The 22984-nt window shown below is 23.3% G+C and overlaps 2 protein-coding genes across 2 annotated transcripts in view; one reads left to right on the top strand and one right to left on the bottom strand.

The window, feature by feature from the left end:
• LOC127282067 (caldesmon-like) overlaps window positions 1–22984 on the top strand; it is a 329462-nt gene that overhangs the window by 230966 nt on the left and 75512 nt on the right. The window contains exon 9 of the transcript XR_007843138.1: window positions 8364–8424. The gene's annotated coding sequence lies outside the window, so the exon portion shown is untranslated. The remainder of the gene's footprint in view (window positions 1–8363; window positions 8425–22984) is intronic.
• The window catches only part of LOC127282064 (probable serine/threonine-protein kinase DDB_G0282963), a 94661-nt gene that overhangs the window by 29264 nt on the left and 42413 nt on the right, over window positions 1–22984 (bottom strand). The window lies entirely within an intron of this gene.

Raw genomic sequence — 22984 nt, 5'->3', positions numbered from 1 at the left:
ATTTCCTATAATCAGGGCTATATCAGGCGCTGCGTTTTTTTCCCTCCCAGACAGCACATAACATTGCGGCAATATTGCTGGGCAAGTTTCGCAATATTGCCGTGTAACATTACAGCAATGTTGCCACAACATTAAAATGTCCCACCTTGCTCAATATTGCACAGTAAGCTTGCCACAAGCTTATGTCAAGGTTGCACCACAAGCTTGCAGCAATGTTGCACGGTAACATTGCCGCAAGATTGCTCGGCAAGTTTGCATCGTAAGCTTGCTGTAAGATTCATGTAAGGTCGAATAGTAAGCTAGCTGCAAACTTAATGCTACAGAAAATTCTCGCCGTAGGCACTTTTCTTAAATTTATTGTCAATTTTTTGGCTATATAATATTTGAACGTCACTTCAAAAAAGAAAATATCCAGAATTTAAATTTTATTTTACTTAATTGTTCAATTAAAAAAAAAATTAAAGATAGGATAAAAAATGGAATTAAAACATTTAAATCCGGCTATTTTTTAATGGAAGAAAAAATTATTTTTATGGCCTACGGCGAGAATTTTCTAAAGCATCAAGTTTGCAGCTAGCTTACTATTCGACCTTACATCAATCTTACAGCAAACTTACGATGCAAACTTGCCGAGCAATCTTGCGGCAATGTTACCGTGCAACAACCTTGTGGCAAGCTTACTGTGCAATATTGAGCAAGGCGGGACATTTTAATGTTGTGGCAACATTGTTGTAATGTTACAAGGCAATATTGTGAAACTTGCCCAGCAATATTGCTGCAATGTTATGTGCTGTCTGGGCTAATAGGGCAGTCTGATTCGGCCCCGATCTGGACCCTGGCAAAATTTCAGAACGTGAAATAATATATTTCTATCAAGCAAATAATATATTTGTATCAAGTAAATATTTATTTATATTTATAAAATTTTTGTTTAAACCAATCACAGAAAATTAAAAGGTATATTAAAATAAGCTGCAATGCTTATTATTTTAATCCAATTTTGCTTATTTTAATCCATTTTGGTATTAATTATTATTTTAATCCAATTTTGCTTATTTTAATACCAAAATGGATTAAAATAAGCAAAATTGGATTAAAATAATAAGCGTTGCAGCTTATTTTAATGCCTTTTAATTTTCTTTGATAATAAATAAGCTGAGGCAAATATACGTTTCCTTAATTCAAATATATTATATTTGGCGCAAGTATAAAATATTTCTCTAGGGTATATGAAAATAAATTTGCAACTTGCGTTTGTCCCGTATATATAAGAGTATGAAGTTTTGCTCGCAAAATGAATGATGCTTCAAGATAGTGATTCAAAAAGGACTTCTGTGTTTTATCCGCGTTGAAAAGGCATTTTTGCGTCTGCTACACTTATATATATATAAATGTGCGAGCGAGAAGCGTGCCCACACATAAAAGGGAGGTTTCATCCATGAAATCGAGACGTCGTGTACCAAGAAAAAGTGATTGGATTCAGTCGCTATACACGCGTAGGTGGGGTCGAATGTTATGCTAAAGCAAGGACTAACGTAAAAGAAATCTGCAAGGATATCCCTTACAGAATGGCAGATTGATGACTGCTATGCTCGACATGCCTTGAAAATATCTTCCATCTCTTTCTCACTTTGTTTTCCTCCTTTTTTCTTTTTCTTATTATATATTATCTTCTTTTCTTTCTTTTTTTTCCACCCCACCTGAATCCTATTAAATCAAGGTCACATTTTTTCGTCTACATTTTTCGTGCTTGCACATTTTTTGTTTCAAATTTGCATTTTTTATTTTTTTTTTTTGCTTCTATATTGGAATTTTGAGGATCCGGCACGTTTGTATTGAAGGTACTTATTGTACCCACACCCTGGTACCTGTGTATATACAAAAGAAATATACCACGGTACCACGGAAAGTTCAACTTAATAATAATAGTAATAATAATAATAATAAAAATTATAAAAATGATAATAAAATTCAAAATTATAATAAAAAAATAGTAATAGTAAAAAATAATAATAATCATAAAAAATATAATAAAAAAATAGTAGTAATATGTAAAAAATAATAATAATCATAAAAAATATAATAAAAAAATAGTAGTAATATGTAAAAAATAATAATAATCATAAAAAATATAATAAAAAAAATAGTAGTAATAGTAAAAAATAATAATAATCATAAAAATTATAATAAAAAAATACAAGTAATAGTAAAAAAAAAATAATAATTAATTACTAGTAATAATAAATTAATTTAGTAAGTTAGAACAAACTTTTATAAAAATTGTGTTTTGATTGTAGAAAAAGAATTTTTTTTAATTTTGAATATTTTCATAGCCAAAATGCACTTTTTTTTATCAAAATGAGGTTAGTGTAACGTATATATATATATATATATATACAAGTGATTGCATTTTAAGATGCATTTCTCGTGTTTTGATAAATATTTTTCACGATCTATTATTAATTGACGTTGATATTTCTGATGGAGTGACCCCCTTAATCTAATAGACTCGATTATATATTACCAATAGAAGTACAAGTAAAAGCACTTTTCCTATAGTTCCACATTTGTTATATTTGCACTTTAAATTTGTATCATTATCTTATTTATAATATCACAATTTTCGAAATCATTTTGATATTTTCACAAATGTTATATATTTATTTTTCTATTCTTTAATAATTTTTATTTCTATAAAATATTTATCTATATTTTAATATAATATTAATATTAATAATAATAATAATAATAATAATAATAACAGTAATAATAATACAACTATAATAATAATATTATTATAATTAAACCAATAATTATAATTAAATATTATAATTGTTTTATTTTAAATATACTTCGATATATATTTTTATTAATATTTTTCTAGAAAATAAATTTGCATATCGGATCCATAAAAAACAAAATGAAGGTAAAAATCTTTCTAAGAAAGGTTTTTTTTTTTTTTTGTTTTTTCTATATTCATTAATAATTTTTACCTGGGGATTTTAATTCAATGAAATAGAAGTTAATGGAAATTATGGTCGTGTATATATATATATATATATATTTTTTTTTTTTCGTAGAATAACGGTCTAATTAAATTTATATTTTGTGCTTAGGTTTTTACATTAGCATATTATGAGGGTATGAATTACAAAGATGCGAGTAAATCGATGTGGAATATAACATTTCATTAAATACTCTGATTCATCAACATTTCCTCTTTCTCTCTTTCTCAATGTGTGTGTGTTGGTGTGATGCTTTTGGCGGAATTCTTAATGAACCAACTCTAAAACGAGTTGAAAGAATCGACCCTCTCAAGGAGATTCAAGAAAGAAAGAATCGTTTCTTTCATTCAAAAAAAACCTTTCGAGAAACACTCGTTATTCATCATAAGGATGGACTTTGATACAAATCATGACTGACTATAAGAATTTTAAAGACTTTTTTATTTTTTCCTTTTTTTTTTTTTTATTTCGCGAGATGGGAGTTATATTATCTTTCATTATTTTTACACAGAATCAAATTTTTGCCCCGTCAGCTAAATTTTCTTTTTTTTATTTGAAAAAAGGGAAAAAATTCTAATTACTAAAATCCGAAATTGTTAAATTTTAGTAGGAAAAAAAAATTATTATTTTATTTTATAATAATAATTTTATTCTTTATATTATTTTTTATTTTATTACTATTATTATTATTATTATTATTATTTTCAAATTTTGTTTGTTTTTTAATTAATTTAGTAGAAAAAAAAAATTATTTTATTTTATAATAATAATTTTATTCTTTATATTATTTCTTATTTTATTACTATTATTATTATTATTATTATTATTATTATCTTCAAATTTTGTTTGTTTTTTAATTAATTTAGTAGAAAAAAAAAATTATTTTATTTTTAATTGCCACCATTTAATTAATTTTTTAAAAATAATTATTATATTTCATCAATTATTATTGTTTGTGCAGTGATTTTTTTTTTGCTTTATAATTAATTGCGATAAATTTTGACGTTATTAAATAATAATTAATTTGAGAGAAAAAAAATTATAAGGAGGAAACTCCAATATATAATGAATTGATTAAAGAATCGAGAGAATATTGAGTGCCTCGTAAGAACTTTTTTAAAAACAATTTTTCTTTCACCTCTAACAATTAACCTTCACCGCACTCTTTTTTTTTTTTTTTATTTTTTTAAACGTCAATCATTTACTTTGCTAAAAGCGAATCGCAAGAGGCGTTGGTTTCTCTTTGTTCGTAACAACTCGCTGTCAGCTTTGTACTTTCTTTATAACGTTTTACAAGAGCGATCTGCAGGGGGCGGCGAGGGCGTACTTTAATGCAAAGCATAAGTTACTGGGTCGAGGCCACCAGTTAATTAAGAGTTTCGATACGTTTTAATACAAAAATTTTTTTTTTTTTTTAAACTCATTATATTCAATATAATGTAAAATCAAATTTTATTAAGACCGAAAATTCGAAATCCCCTCGAGCGCAATTTGATACGATTTTTTTCCAGTTTATTTCTATTAGAATTTTTTTATTTCCCAAAAAAAATAAATTTTTTTTTTCTTCTATAGTAGAAATAAATTTCGAAAGAAAATTTGGATTTTCTACTAGAAATAAAATTTTTATTATGAAAAAAAAAGAAATTGGATTTTCTATTTTTTCTATATAAAAGAAATAAATTTGTTATTTTTGAAAAAATAAATTTGGATTTTCAATTTTTTCTACTAGAAATAAAATTTTTATTATGAAAAAAAAAGAAATTGGATTTTCTATTTTTTCTACTAGAAATAAAATTTTTATTATGAAAAAAAAAGAAATTGGATTTTCTATTTTTTCTATATAAAAGAAATAAATTTGTTATTTTTGAAAAAATAAATTTGGATTTTCAATTTTTTCTACTAGAAATAAAATTTTTATTATGAAAAATAAAGAAATTGGATTTTCTATTTTTTCTACTAGAAATAAAATTTTTATTATGAAAAAAAAAAGAAATTGGATTTTCTATTTTTTCTATATAAAAGAAATAAATTTGTTATTTTTGAAAAAATAAATTTGGATTTTCTATTTTTTCTACTAGAAATAAAATTTTTATTATGAAAAAAAAAAGAAATTGGATTTTCTATTTTTTCTATATAAAAGAAATAAATTTGTTATTTTTGAAAAAATAAATTTGGATTTTCTATTTTTTCTACTAGAAATAAAATTTTTATTACGAAAAAAAAAGAATTTGGATTTTCTATTTTTTTTCTATATAAAAGAAATAAATTTGTTATTTATGAAAAAATAAAGATTTTCTATTCTTTCTACTGGAAATCAAAAATTTTTATTTTCGAAAAAAAGAAGAATAAGGACTTTTATTTCGGGCACTTACAAGCAACGCGGGGGTTTATCGACAAAATTTATCTCCTTTATCGTCAGATAAAATAAATTCAATTGATAATCGCATTTTATAATAATAATAAAAAAAAAAAGAAAAAAAATTTTTTTTATCTGTTACACTTTCTCCATATATATATATATATATATACTCTGTACCAGGAGAATTTTTACGTGTGTTCACTTATCTATAGAGTTATAAAATCCATTACAAGAGAAAGGAGACTTAAAGTACAGTGTCACGACTTTTTGTCTCTTGCAAATTGCGAAGAATAATTTCAAATTGAGAACTGACATTTAAAAAAAAAGGCCATAGATATACAAATTGTCAAAAAACGATTATTACAGAACAAGAAGATTTTATTCTGTGACGCTTTTGACAGATTCTTTCATTTCTTTATTTTTCCTTTTTATTTTTTTTTTATTTATTTTATTTAAATTAATTATTTTTATTTATTTATTTATTTTTTTATTTATTTATTTATTTATTTATTTATTTATTTATTAATTTATGTTATAATTTTTTTCATTAATAATAGAAAAATATTTTCAAGTTCGCTGTAAAGGTTAATTATTTCATTATATTACTTAACTTTTGGTTCAGTAAACTGTCTGTGTACTATTTGTACGTGACTAAAAAATTTATTATTTCTACTTATATACACGCACTTGTAATTAAGCACGCACGCTGTGCGGGAAATATTTCGCCAACGATGCTCCAATGAATGGACTAATTGTCGTTTGGCTGTATTTCCAACACACAATCTTCCTTTCTTTCGCAAAGTTCTATTTTCATCTCAGTTTCTCCAAACTGTAGTTCTCAGATTTGTAATTTTTCATTTCACATACATATATAAATTCCATTCCTCGCCCCAAACTAATTAGATGCGACACAAAGTGAAAATAGAATTCCATTTTTAAATGCATTAAAATTTTCCAATTTTATTTTTTCTTGCAAAAAAAAAAATTATTTTTGCAGAGAAAAATAAAATTGGAAAAAATTAGATTTGAAAAAAATTATTGTCGAGAACAATTAATTTTGCAAATAAAAAAAAATTATTTTTGCAGAAAAATAAAATTGGAAAAATTTAGATTTGAAAAAAATTATTTTTGCAGAAAAATAAAATTCGAAAAAATTAGATTTAAAAAAAAATTATTGTCCAGAACAAATAAATTTTGCAAAAAAAAAAAAATTTTTCTCAACATTCCAAGAAGAAGATAAAACTTTATATATAGAAAAAAAATTACTTCACTTTTCAATTTCTATAATAGCAAGAGGCTATATATATATATATATATTCAATTGGACATTTCATATAAGTGTCTCAAGATGAGAAGATGATTATTCATCTTTAATAAGTTGCCCAGGAGGAGCAAAAATTGTTGATTAAATTCAAACAAGCCTATTTCACTATTTCACCTCTCTCTGATATTACTGACTTGCCTCTATCTTTTTTTTTTTTTTTTTTTTCTTTTTTTTTATACTCATGCTGGCAGTAATAAATATTTCCCATGTTTTACCTTACGTAAAAGTTAATAAGATAACTTGTTCGATCCTTTTTCCCGGATGTCATAGGCCTGACATTCATTAATAATTGTTCCGTCAATTTCTTTTTAATTAATTAATTAGAAAAAAAGAAAATCAATTCTTTTAAAAAAAAAGAAATTCTAAAATTCCTCTTATGAGCATTTTATTTAATGTTATAATCATTATTGTTTCCTCTTCAATATAGAGGAAGTATTTATTTTTCAATTAAGAAGAAAAAAATTTGTTTTTTTATAAAATTCCCGTCAATTTTTATTAAATAAAAGCATAAAAATATAATTTTAATTTATAACTGGGCGATATAATAATAATAAAATAATAATAATAATAATAATAATAAAATAATAATAATAATAATAATAATAATAAATAATAGTAATAATAACAGTATAATAATAATACATTATGGTTGATAAAAAAAATAATTATCGAATAATAATTTTGATAATTATCTGGTGAAAAATTGCAATATTTTTTTTTTTTTTTTTTTTTTTTGGTATTGACTCTTATAAAATAATAAGTTTCAGGAAGAAAATCGTTAAGACGCGCGCGCTCTCAAATATCTTTTTAACTTGAAAGGTTTCAGTGAACCCTTTTCTCAGTAGGATGAGCTAATGTTTGCACATCCCTGCTGTGCACGAAGGTAAAACACATTGCACGCAGTTGAGGCAAAAAAAAAAACCAAAAAAAAAAAAAAACAGCCTACAAGATTGCTGGCAGTTTACCATTACATCTCTAATGAACTTTTGTTCTCTATAACCCATTAGTGACGTGAGAGAGAGAGAGAAAGAGAAAAAAAATTCAAAGTATTATCTTTGACTCGCATAAGAGATTAAAACTCGATTTTATTTATTAATGCTTGTGTCAAAATTGTTTCCTATTTATAGTGAAATAATTATTTGGCCAATATATATAGTATATGGGAAAGGCCAAATGTTAATACTTTGGATTTTATTTTATTTCCAATTATTTATAGTTTTCCGCGAATTCATAAATTAATAACCGTGAGAAATTTCTTTCATTTTCTCCTTTTATCAAAAAAAAAGGTATTTAATCTTTATTATTTATTGACAAAAGTAATATTAATAAATAGAAAATATAAATGCAAAAAAAAAATAAACAAATTTAATGGAGAAAAACTAAAAAAAATAAAGAAATGGAAGAATAAATAATAAAACAACAAATAATAATAAATAAATAATTAGGACCCCATTAATTAATAATAAATAGTTAATAAATAATAATAATAATAATAATAATAATAATAAATTATAATAAATTATAATAATAATATTAATACTAGTAATTGTAATAAATAATAAATTGAAAAAAACAACTAAGAAGCTGAGATATTTATTGATTAATAATAATAAATTATTTTCAATCAGTTTTGTAAGTAAATTTTATAATAAATCCTTTTTTTGCTTTCTTTCAGGTGAAATTTTCACGCCGATTTTCATTCAGGACATTTTAACTTAATTGTAACATCAAATTGGGTACGTAAAATTTATTATTGATTTAATTATTATGAAAATTAGAATAAATAATTATTAATTAAGATATTATTTATGTGATAATAATTATTATTAAAAATACGAATTTTTGACAAAAAAAGTTTCGCAAAAAATTCTTATTAATAAATTATAAATTAATTAAATTATTAATAAATTATTAACAAATTATTATCGTTGACAATTATTTGATTAGAATATTTTTTTTTAATTTAAATGAAATTTTTTTTGTTTCTAAAATTATTTGTTTAAAAATTAAATTAAATTTTTTAAACAATTTATTCAATTCTATACGATTTATTTGTGAAATAAAAAAAAATAAATAAATAAAAAAAAGTAAATATGAATTACGACTTCCACCTGACATCTTAAACTTCAAAAAGGGGTCTGAGTCAAAGTTAAAACCAGGTGGGCGAAAATATGAGCGGATCAATTACACGTAGGAGGTATTACGAAAATGAATTTCATTTGATTAGGATCGAATAACACCTAAAGAATCAAATATAATAATACCCCAACAAAAGCGTATGACATTTATTGCAAAAAAAAACAAAAAATAAAATTACAAAACTTTCAATCAACCTAAATATCTTATTGTAATTATACAATAACTAAACAGAAAAATTATATATTATTATTATGGATAAAATTATTATTGCATAATAAAATTACCATTGTATAATAAAATTATTATTATATAATAAAATTATTAATAATTTAATAGTAATAAATTTTATAATCCAAGAATTAAATAATTATTAAATGCAAAAAAAAAAATTAATAAACTTTCTAATCAAGAATAAATTTCTTTTAATTAAACGAAAGTTTAATTATGAAAATATATAAATTTAATTTGAAATTATAATAAAAAAAAGTATATAATAATTATCGCACATTAAAAAAGAAAACGAGATATTATATATTATATTATATATTATATATATATATTGAAAGTAGAAGAAATTGTAAGACGAGTAATATTGCCAATGGTGCAAAATGTAAAATTAGTTTCCTAGGCTGTGAAACTATTATATATATATATAAATATAAAAGAGAGAAAGAGAGAAAGAGAGCTTTTATTATAGGACAATCAAAGCCTCTCACGTTAGAAGATAATATAGATGCTACTATTTTACGGTCTACTGGGTTAACGTAACCATAAATTTTTTTCCCCTCGCCAACAGGAATTTTAATGCTTGGCTTATAGAAAGCAACTTAAGGAGGCGTTAAGCTCGATTTGCAAAGAGAGTCCAGAGAGAGAGGCCCCCAGAGCACTAAGCAAAGCTTGGAACATAAAACTCACTGCAAATGAGGAATTTAAAAAGTTTACACGTCTCTTGCATAAGTAAACAATTTCCTGCGCTTCAGAATATTCTCTCTGTGCAAAAAAAAAACAAAAAAAAATAGAAAAAAGATTTGCTTCTTCTACTTGCTTTTATAGTATCAATAATTATCTCGTTTATATATATATATGTTACATTGGATTCTTTCTTATATATGTCAATAGCATATTCGGTTAAATAATAATTCGATTTAAAATAAATCTGGTTACATTAAAAATTAAACGAAACATAAATTTGGCTAAATAAAAATTAGGTTCAATAATAATTCGGTCAATAGTAAATTCGGTTAAATAATAAATCGAGCAACAGCGAATTTGGTTAAATAGAAATTCGGCGAAACATAAATTCGGTTAAATGAAAATTCGGTCAAAGGAAAATTTGGTTAAATGAAAATTCGGCTAACACATACTTTAGTTAAATACAAATTCGGATAAAGGCAAATTCGGTTAAATAATAATTCGACCAACAGCAAATCTGGTTAAATGAAAATTAGGTTAAATAATTATTCGGTCAATAGTAAATTTGGTTAAATAATAATTCGAGCAACAGCGAATTTGGTTAAATAGAAATTCGGCGAAACATAAATTCGGTCAAAAGCAAATTTGGTTAAATGAAAATTCGGCTAACACCTACTTTAGTTAAATACAAATTCGGATAAAGGCAAATTCGGTTAAATAATAATTCGACCAACAGCAAATCTGGTTAAATAATTATTCGGTCAATAGTAAATTTGGTTAAATAATAATTCGAGCAACAGCGAATTTGGTTAAATAGAAATTCGGCGAAACATAAATTCGGTCAAAAGCAAATTTTGTTAAATGAAAATTCGGCTAAAACCTACTTTAGTTAAATACAAATTCAAATAAAGGCAAATTCGGTTAAATAATAATTCAACCAACAGCGAATCTGGTTAAATAAAAATTGGGTTAAATAATAATACGGTCAATAATAAATTCGGTTAAATAATAATTCGAGCAACAGCGAATTTGATTAAATAGAAATTCGGCGAAACATAAATTCGGTCAAAAGCCAATTCGGTTAAATGAAAATTCGGCTAACACCTACTTTAGTTAAATACAAATTCGGATAAAGGCAAATTCGGTTAAATAATAATTCGACCAACAGCGAATCTGGTTAAATAAAAATTAGGTTCAATAATAATTCGGTCAATAGTAAATTTTGTTAAATAATAATTCGAGCAATAGCGAATTTGGTTAAATAGAAATTCGGTCAAAAGCAAATTTGGTTAAATGAAAATTCGGCTAACACCTACTTTAGTTAAATACAAATTCGGATAAAGGCAAATTCGGTTAAATAATAATTCGACCAACAGCGAATCTGGTTAAATAAAAATTACGTTAAATAATAATTCGGTCAATAGTAAATTCTGTTAAATAATAATTATACAAAATATAATTTCGGCTAAATAAAAATGAGGTGAAATAATAATTCAGTCATTAGTAAATTTGATTAAATAAAAATTCGGTAAAATATAAATTCGGCTAAATGAAAATTTGGTGAAAAGCTTATTTGGTTAAATACAAATTAGGTTCAATAATAATTTGGTAATACATAATTTCGGCTAAATAAAATTTCGGTCAAATTCTAATTCGGTTAAATATACAAATTCGTTGAAAAGCAAATCTAGTTAAATGAAAATTCGGTCAAAAGTAAATTTGGTTAAATAAAAATTCGGTCAATAGCGAATTGGGTAAAAAAATTTGGTTCAGTGAAATGGAAATTTATTTTTTTTTTTGGAAAATGCCAAAATACGCGGAAAATATATTTTATCAGCAGGTGTAAACCATCTGTAATATAAAATACATTGCGCAGCTGTCATAGGAAGCCCTTTCGCATATATATATATATATATATATAGACATATACACTACCCTTGAGTTTAAAATAAAATATCACGTATACACAACAGCTGTTGTACTTTTACCTCAAATATGCGTGTATATATATATATATATATATATATATATATATATATAAAATAAACTCTCGGAGGGGGATGAAAGAATGTGACGTATGATACTATAATTATCATCGGTGAAAACATTTCTTTCATCGCCCTCGCGAGATAATTAAGTTTTAAAATTCTATATATATATAAATTATCTCCGATATAATGAAAATTTAATTGACATCGCGAGAAATGAATTAAATATAATAATTTTGTTATATTGCAATTGAATATGAGAAATTCAATTTTTTTCTTGTTTTTTATTAGTAATTTTCTGACTAATTTAATTCCCGGATGAAAACTTGAAAATTTACATAAAGTCATTAAACTAGTTACATTATGTCTTGAAAGGAAGTATCTCAATGGTATTGTTTATATATAAAATAATGAATGTGGAAAAAAAAGTAGGTATGCCTTTTTTTATAGAGCATAAACGCATCTTATGCAGAAAATCATATAGTTTTCTTTACGAATTTTTCCAAATGATTTTATAAGTATTATAAATTTGAGAAAATTATTGCTTTTAGAAAAATTTTTTTGTCAATTATTTTTAGAATTAATTTTAATTTTTTAATTCATTTAACTGTATCACTTATTTGATAATTTGAAATTGATAATAAATATTATTATTAAATTATTATTAAAGATACTCTAATAATTATTATTCAATTATAATTATAATTATAACTATAATTAGTATTCAATTATAATTATAATTATAACTATAATTAGTATTCAATTATAATTATAATAATATATAATATAATTATAATAAATTATTGTTATTAAATACTAAATGTTATTCAAATAATTTTTACTGTAGAAAAAAATCTATCCACCGCGAGGATTCGAACACTTAACACTGTCTTGTAAATCCAGCACGCTACCCACTAGGCTATTGCCATAATACAAATAAAATTCGGTTTATTTTCTTTCTTTTTTTTTAATTCTTGTATAAAATCGAGATCTTAATGAATGGAAAATAATAATAAAGTGCAATTAAAAATAAAACGTGCAAATTAGAAAAAAAAAATTATATAATCAGGGATGAATTTTGTAGTTATTTTCAAAAAAAGGCAAAAAAAAACTATATACAATAATTTATTTTCTATGATGCGGGAGAGGAGGAACGAATCTAAACGATTTCACGTCCGAGCAACCACGATACATATATATATATATATATATATATATTTCATCGGGAAAATTTCAACTACAACGTTAAAACGTACTTTCATAATGTCCAACATCCTGGTATATCGAAGTGCTTACATCGCGAATAGATATGTTAAAACCCACCAAGCTCTTACAATTTAATAATGTTCTTCTCGGATTTTCTCTCTCTATATATATAAAACTCAGTTTAATGTTCCGCTCAAAAGTATATTCAATTTTAGGGAATAAAATTTTATTTATTGTACTATAAAAAAAATTAATTAATTTATTCGCTCTTCGGACTTTATTAAAAAATATTTTTTTAAAATCATTATTATTATTATTATTTATTAAAAATATTTTTTTAAAATCATTATTATTATTATTATTATTATTATTATTATTATTATTATTATTATTATTATTAAAAATATTTTTTTTCTCAACAATTTCGAGAACTATAGAGTCGTGTGTCTTGATTGGACCAAAAAAAAAAAATGTGACATTTCTTTTTTATCAGGGCGGGAAATCTACGGGTAAATTTTTCGGGAACGTGTATACATATACAATATGCACGTACGAAATCTCACTCTCTTTCTCTTTCTGTTTCTCATATGTTATAACTGGCTCTCTTTAATGCAAGAGGCATGTATTGCAATCAGTTAACAGTGCCACCGATAAAATCAGAACTTTGGAACAAAAGGACATTCCACATTTCGAATATTAAGGAGTACCTCGATGAATTTCACGTGACCGAGAATCAATGTTCGCTTTCTCTCTCTCTCTCTCTCTCTTTTTTTTTCGTTTCAGAAATCGATTTGAATTTCTTTCATTTTTGGGTCGTAAACGCGACTCGCAATTTTCAACAATCGTCTTTTATATCCCGAATTTCCGAACAATCAGAATATCTAAAAAAAAAAAAAAAAATACATACATTCAACTTTTTTTTCAGTCCTACTGACACGTTTGTGGATAAAAAAAATGTTTAATTCTTCCGTTAAAAAAAAAGTGGTTCCAAAATTTAGAATTAATTTATAAAAATAAAACAATTTTTTAACAATAGAAAAAAATAATTACAAAAATCAGTAATTACATACAATAATTTATAGAGGGGAAATAATTGAGTAAATTAAAAAAATAGAAAAACTGAAAAATAATTTTTATACTACTAAATAATAATAATAATAGCAATAATAATAATAAAAAATATTATTTAGTATTATAAATAATAATAATAATAATAAAAAATATTATTAAGTATTATAAATAATAATAATAATAATTTTTATTTGAATAAAATAAATTTTTTTTTTTTACTATACTCAATTGTTTGAAAAAATTAATGATCCTTTTAAGAAACATTTTTCCTTGCGAAAATCATTGAAATTAATTAACTATAAATTTTCCTTTAAAAGTAATTAGAAACAAATTGTCTCGTTCATACGAGAATCGGCCTTGCCTTTACTTAACTGACACATTGTCAAGGTCGCGTCTGAAGCTATTCAACAATGCAAGTGAAAATGAACATTATCTCTTTCTCGCTCTCTTTGTATATTGAACACTTGAGAAAAAGGACAACTATTTTAATTAACTATAAACTGGAAAAAATTTATTTGATTCAAATAATCTACTTTACTATTATCAAATATATATATATTTACTTGAACCAAGTAATTTTAGGTATCCGTAATTTTGATAAGAGTCAATTCAATTTTATTTGTTTTCAAATACAAAAATTATTGTTTCAAATGGTATTTTTATTTCAAATAAAAATTATTTGCTTCAAGTAAATATTTATTTGATAATAGTTAACCGATTATTTTGAATCAAATAATTTTTTTTTTTTACAAGGACTATTCTTTAATTATTTTTTCTGGCACGTGTGAAAACAAACAATCGACGCGTGCGCGCATTTTTTAAATTAATTATCCTCATTGTGTATAATTGAAAAAATAAAATATCTTGCTCATAAATGGAAGTTTACATTCCAATGTTAGCTGAAAAGTTTTTTATGTAAAATTTTCCTTATTTTTATTTTTTACAGAGTCACGAAAATATTTATTTGGAAAATGATAAAAAAAAAAATTTCTGCATTAATTATAAATTATTATTTTCCATTTAATTTCTATTAATTATTTAAAAATTAAATTTAATTAAAAAAAATAATAATAATGAAATAAAAAATAATAGTTATATTTATTATAATTAAATAATAGAATAATGTAATTTAATTGTAATATTAAATAAATTTTTTAATAAATTACAATAAAAATTTTAATTAATTTTTAATTAAATGTTGACTATCTTAATTAATTTAAAATTATCAAATTGATCCAAATTTTTATATCAATTTGATATCAATTTTATACTTTTAAATTGTGATAAATAATTTTTGAATAAATTTTTAAATAATTGAAATTTAATCTTGTTTAAATAATTTTTGTCATTATTAAAAATCAAAATAAAATTTTAACACCAAAGAAAGTGTCAATTAAGTCAATGACGAAATTGATGGATTTTATAATAAAATTTTACATAATATAAAAAAATGTATATATATATTTATAAAAAAAAATTTGTATATTTGAAAATATTCATGACACGCGGATGTTAAATTTTTTTTTCCACAAAATTCAAATGAACTTGTACTTTTTAAATGAAAGATTAACATTTATTATATCGTTATATGGACTCTTACATTTGAAAGGCTTAAATAGATATGTAAATAAAATGAAGTGTCAGGTATTTATAGTCACATTTGTACTATTTTACTCTGAAAGTGAATTTACTTTTTTCATAAATTTATACTAATCTCCATTAAAATTTTATTTTCAAATCTTTATTAATAATAATAATAATATATTTTCAATTCATCGCTAATTAAAACATGAAAATAAATTTTTTTTTATTTCTCCCATTGAGAATAAAAAATTGCAAATTTAATATTATTTGCAAAAAAAGTAAAGTGATTAATGAAAATTAGAAAAAAATACCTAATTAATGAGATGAAATGTCCTTAAAGGTATCCAAATAATCAAGGATCACCTTTGAAATTATATCACTTGGCAATTGATGATTTTCATTATTTTCCGGTCACATAAAAAAAGTCCCTTTTTGCAAATATATAAAAATGGACAAAAAAAATTTTTTTTTTTTTCTAAATAAAATTAAAAACACAAAAATAAAAAATTATTGTAAAAGAAAAACCGGGAGAACCTTTCGGTTTGACGGCCAACGAGAGACTGGAGAATCGTCTCTCTCTTTTTCTCTCTTTCTCTCTCTCTCTCTCTCTCTCACGCGGTGGTGGTTCATCTCTCTGTGGTACTCTTGTCGACCAATGACGTTGCTTCCTTACCGGTCTTCGGTAGAGTTGAAGTCAAAAGACTCAACTATCTTCTCTCTACTCTAACTTCGTTTTCTGTCTCTTTTTCCCTTCGTTCTTATTCGTTTTTCTCTTTCCTTTTCTATATGGACCTTTTTCTCCTTCTCTCTCTCTTCTCTATCTTTTTCTCTCTCTATATATTTTTCTCTCTCCACACGGGTTTATTCTCTTCTTCTTCTTCTTCTTCTCTTCTTCTTCCCGATAATATTCTTCCACCTCGTGTTCTTCCTTCCTCCATCTTCAATTTTTTTTTCTTTTTTCTTTTCTTTTTCTTTTTTTTCTTTTTTTGTTTTAAAGATATCCTTTCGCTCACTCTCTCCATACTTTGCGTTTTGTCTTTCAGTCGCCGTGTATAATGTGATTATTCACATTGTTGAGAATACTCAGAGAAAAGGGACGTATAATATTTATTAGGTGCGCATATAGAACACTTTGTATAATTGCAAAAGAGGCATTTCGCCAAAATTTAGCCAAATTTTCTAAAAAAGAAGTATTTTTATTTAGCTGAATTTTGTTAAAACCGAATTTGCCTTTAGACAAATTTTGTTAAAACAGTATTTTCATTTAGCCGAATTTTGTTATAACCGAATTTTTATTTAGCCAAAACTTCGTTTCAACACAATTTTTATTTAACTAAACTCCGTTTTAATATAATTTGCTTTCAGCTAAATTTTGTTATACCAGAATTTTGTCATAACCGAATTTTCCTTTAGCCAAATTTTGTTAAAACAGAATTTTCATTCAGCCGAATTTTGTTATAACCGAATTTTTATTGAGCCAAACTTCGTTCAAACATAATTTTTATTTAGCCAAACTTCGTTTTAATATAATTTTCCTTTAGCCGAATTTTGTGATATCCGAATTTTCCTTTAGCCAAATTTTGTTAAAACATAATTTTCATTTAGCCTAATTTTGTTATAACCTAATTTTTATTGATCCAAACTTCGTTTTAATATAATTTTCCTTTAGCCAAATTTTGTTATAACAGAATTTTCCTTTAGCCAAATTTTGTTATAACAGAATTTTCCTTTAGCCAAATTTTGTTATAACAGAATTTTCATTTATAGCCGAATTTTTGTATAACCAAATTTTTATTTAGCTCAAACTTTGTTTAAAAATATAATTTTGACAAATTTTGTAGTGACAAAATTTTCATTTAGCCGAATTTTGTTATAACCGAATTTTTATTTAGCCAAAACTTCGTTTCAACACAATTTTTATTTAATTAAACTCCGTTTTAATATAATTTTCCTTTAGCTAAATTTTGTTATACCAGAATTTTGTTATAACCGAATTTTCATTGAGCCGAATTTTGTCATAACCGAATTTTCCTTTAGCCAAATTTTGTTAAAACAGAAAATTCATTTAGCCGAATTTTGTTATAACCGAATTTTTATTGAGCTAAACTTCGGTTCAACATAATTTTTATTTAGCTAAACTTGGTTTTAATATAATTTTCCTTTAGCCAAATTTTGTTATAACAGAATTTTCATTTACAGCCGAATTTTGCTATAACCAAATTTTTATTTACCCACACTTCGTTTAAAAATATAATTTTCTTTAGCCACATTTTTTTGTGACAAAATTTGCATTTAGCCGAATTTTGTTATAACCGAATTTTTCTTTAGGCAAATTTCGTTTTAATATAATTTTCCTTCAGCTAAATTTTGTTATACAAGAATTTTGTTATTACCGAATTTTCATTGAGCCGAATTTTGTCATAACCGAATTTTTATTTAGCCATACTTTGTTACAACATAATTTTCATTTATCCAATCTTTGTCATAAACTAATTTTTATTTAGCCAAACTTTGATTTGGTATAATTTCTATTTAGCAGAATTTTCTAAACTTTAACGAATTTTCTATTTAAATTATTTAGCAAAAGTTCCAGTGGAGTGAATGTTTATTTAGCCGAATTTTCAATAGTTTTTCATTTAGCAGAAATACTATGTAACGAAATATTTAGTCAAATTGAAATAAAAACTCCTATAAAGCATTAAAAAAAAAATTTTATTTTAAAAAAAAAATTGGAGCATATCCTAATATAAATCTGATTTTTTTTGTATTCATTGTAAAGTAATGAATCATTATTGAGGAGAATTGATGAAATATTTATGAAATCATTTATTTTTTTCAATAACTTATTGTTATAACGCATTGAGTAGTATTATTGTTGTATTTCATTTTTTAATATTATAGAATATATTTATATTATATTATATTATACTGTATTTATATGTATATATATAAATTTTAAATACAAAAGGAAAAAATAAGTTAAGTATATAATATCATTAATGAATGTCAGATGATGATGATGATGATGATGAGGTTGAATGCTCTTTATAAAGTAAAATCATTTTATTTAAATTCCCGTTAAGAATCCAATATGTAATGCAATCAAGAGAGAAAGTGGAGTATGTACAATTATTATCATTTGTTTGTTAAAAGAAGAAAAAATAATAATTTCACTTTTTTATAAATTAATCAAAAAAATATTTCGGTTTTTTAATAATTGATGAAAAAATAGTAGTTTTTTATTAATTAATCATAAAAATATTTCGGTTTTTTAATAATTGATAAAAAAATAATAGTTTTTTATTAATTAATCAAAAAAATAGTTGTTTTTTATTAATAAAAAAAAGTACTTGCCAAACAGAGAAAAAAAATGTTTAAAAAATTAATAATGCAAAATCTTTGTCAGGATCACTTATATTATGATTCTTAATACATTATATATTATGTTTCTTGTTATTTTATAATTTGTACTTTGGCTCTTGAATTGACTCCACTTGACATAATTTTGATTATCAAAATTTATAATACTTTTCGCAAAGTTTATTACACTCCCTACTTATCACTTTGAAGGACATTAATTTAAAAAATATAAATAATAAACTTTGTCATCGTTGAATGAAAATCAAAATTTATGCAACTTTTCTATATTTAATTATATTTAGTTATTATTATTATTATTATTATTATTATTAGTATTAAATATATTTTATATATTAAATTAACTATATATTATTAATTAATAATATAACTAATAATAATAAAAATATATATAATTAATTACGATTTTGTTTCGAATTTTTTTAAACTTGTTTTATAAAACAATTAATTTTTGTATATGACACGAAAAAAATTAAAGACTAAATTTTAATTCTCTTGTTTATATAATAAAAATAAAAACAAATCGATAAAAATAAATGATGCAAATAAAAAAGAAAAACTGCTAAATGAAATTTTATTGAAAGGAGGTGTTTTTGAGCATCATTTACATATAAATTGCCATGAATGAGTAAAGTATGTCGAAAATAATGTGCAAATACACGTAAGATTGTGGTCGAGAAAATAATGTTGGGAAGTTAAAAATAAAAAAAAAAATGAGAAATTATTCTTATAATAGTCAAATCTCTAATATATATATATATATAAGAGACGCAAATATACTATATACGGGTGTGAATTTCACAAACCTAATGATTTTCTAGTTAATATCTTTTTCAAAGTTTTATATACTAAATATAGTTTTATCCTTTTTCTCAACCTCACGTGCCGTTAGTGTGTTTATTAAAGTGTAATTTGCGCTGATATACGTGTCTAAAGTGACACACTTTTTTGAACCTGTTATATATATGATGATTATGATGATGATCGTTTACATCTTTGAATTTTCTTAAAGAGAGATATTTACTTTGATTGAAAAGAAATGAGATTTTTTTTTGTTAATTGGCAAGGGAAAAAATTGGTTTAGCTACTGAAGTTGGAAAAAAAACTTTAACTTTAAGTAGAATAAATTCGTTTACGGTCAGACAAAATTTATTATCAATTTTGTAAAATTTGTTTTATTATATTAATAGTAAAATTTGTTAAAATATCAAACAATTTTTAAGGCAAAAATATAATTTTAGCAAACGAAATAGAAGAACTTTTATTTTAAGTAGAAAAAGTCATTTACAGACAGACAAAAAATTTATTATTAATCATATAAATAATTATTATTTATAGTTTATTATAAATTTTGTTAAAACTTCTACCATTTTTAGGATAAAAAAATTATTTTAGTAACTGAAGTAACAAATTTTGATTTTAAGTAGAAAAAGCCATTTATAGACAGACAAAATTTATTACAAATTCTATATAAATGTTATTACTTATATTAATACTAAATTTTGTAATAGAACAGCCATTTAAAAAAAATTAAGCTATCGTAGTAGGAAATTTTCTTTTCTAGTAGAAAAAGTTTTTTATAGTCAGACAAAAATTATTATCAACCATAGAAATAATAATTATATATATTATTGTAAATGTTGTTAAAATCACACGTATAATCTTAAAAAAAACTACCAATTGAACCTAAATTGCAGTAGGCTAAGGATAATCAATTTGATTCCATTTTTTTGAATAGAATGTTTTCCTGGAAAATGAAAAAATTCCTTACAAATTCAAATAAAACTAATCAGCATGTCTCTATAATTTTTTTACCTTCAAAGAACCTTCAAAGAACCTTCAAAAAAACCTACCAATTGAACCTAAATTGCAATAGACTAAGAATAATCAATTTTATTCCATTTTATTGAATAGAATGTTTTCCTGGAAAATGAAAAAATTCGAAAAAAATTCAAATAAAATTAATCAGCATGTCTCTATAATTTTTTTACCTTCAAAGAACCTTCAAAGAACCTTGAAAAAAACCTACCAATTGAACCTAATTGCAGTAGACTAAGAATAATCAATTTTATTCCATTTTTTTGAATAGAATGTTTTCCTGGAAAATGAAAAAAATCGAAAAAAATTCAAATAAAATTAATCAGCATGTCTCTATAATTTTTTTACCTTCAAAGAACCTTCAAAGAACCTTCAAAAAAACCTACCAATTGAAATTAAATTAGTTGAGCTACTAAAATACAAATACTTCGATTTTAAGTAGAAAAAGTAGTTTATAGTCAGACAAAGTTCAATTATAAAAAAATTATTATTGATTTATTTTTTCGTAACACCATATAGAATTTTTTTTTTATTATTATTAACATTAAAAGGTAAAACTAAAATGTGATTAAAGAAAATTTACAAAAAAAATTATATTTCCCAAAATTTACAAAACACTAATATTTAAAAAAAAAAAAATTTTCCAGTAAAGGAAATGAAAAAATTGTCATTATCTTAATAAAAAAACATTTTTTCACAATTAGCGAACTTTGTTTGCTAACAAACTTGATTAGGAGCGAGAAACCTTGACTCTGTATTGTCAGAGGACATGATCAATGAAATGTGCAAACACGTCATTATTTCGGAGCTCTCTCATGGAGGCCTTATTGCTTGAAAAGAGATTATGTCTCGTTTTATGAAGTAAATTGAAATGAAAAAAAAAAATATGCAAGTGTTTCGCGTTCATTATATAGACGTCCGCGCAGTGATTCCAAGAAAAACTTGTTAAGTCAAATAGTTTTGTATTTAAAATCATGTAACTAACTGCATAGTAATATTGGGTTTATTTTTAATTTCTCTACGTAAAAGGCAAAATTATATGCACTTAGTAGTATTAGTTTCTATCCAAAAAAAATACTTCGTTTCCATTTTAGAATTTTTTTTTTGCCTTCAAAGGTTTATATTTTGCAAAAAATAGTCATTCGAATTTTACACTGTATTTTGTAGTTTACATGAATTTTTGGTAAAGCGCACACTCACTACTGTTATATATTTATTTGTCAAAGCCTAGTTTTTCTCAATTCGGAAGGAAAAAAATTATTTAAAAACAAAAATTAGTCCCATTTTTTCATATAGTTTTTATAATTTAAAAAAATTATTTATTAAAAAAATGGGAATGATTGATTTTTAATGAATTTTAATCAATTTTAATTAATTGTCAATTATAATAATTAAATATCTATTAAATAAATATTTCCTTTTTCGAAATTAGATTGTGTTCTATTTTAAATTATTAGATTTTGTGGAGGCGTCACAGTTCATTCACACGCGCGCGCGGAACCAACCCTCTTGTATCAAGCAATCACATTATCAATGATTCATTTAGTATCTTAAAAACACAACTCAAATCGAAATTACTTCAGGAACTAATAAATATTCCTGAATCCATTGATCTTTTATATTTATAGTAAAACACATAATTCTTCTCTGTTCCTTGTATCGAAATAATAATAATAATAATTTGTTCTTCATTTAATATATCTAAAAAAAATTTCCATTTTTTTTTCTTTCATCGCACTTCATCATCTCATAAATAGCGTTTCAAAACTGAACTAATTTTTTGCAAAAAAAAAAAAAAAACAGTTAAATTTTTCTGCATTAATAATAATTTTAATTAACGTTTGCTTTTACTGTGAAAAAAAATTTACTTGGTTCAAATAATCGGTTACTTTATTATCTCAAATAATTATTTACTTCGTCCAAATAATTTTTATTTAATTCAATAAAAGTTTCTATTAACCCAATAATTTTTATTTAAGCCAAATGAATATTTACTTGAATCAAAGAATTTTTATTTAACACAATAAGATTTTTTATTGAACCAAATAATTTTTATTTGAGCTAAATAAATATTTATTTCATATTTATTTATTTGTACAAATTTGTATACTTGAACCAAATAATTTTTATTTGAGCCAAATAAATATTTACTTGAACCAAATAATTTTTATTTGAGCCAAATAAATATTTACTTGAACCA

Source organism: Leptopilina boulardi, unplaced genomic scaffold, assembly GCF_019393585.1.
Source record: "Leptopilina boulardi isolate dan_hultmark-lab unplaced genomic scaffold, ZJU_Lbou_2.1 LbouV2_278, whole genome shotgun sequence".
Taxonomy (NCBI): Eukaryota; Metazoa; Arthropoda; class Insecta; order Hymenoptera; family Figitidae; genus Leptopilina; species Leptopilina boulardi.
The sequence above is the reverse complement of the archived record's forward strand: the minus strand, read 5'-3'. Positions and strand labels throughout refer to the sequence as shown.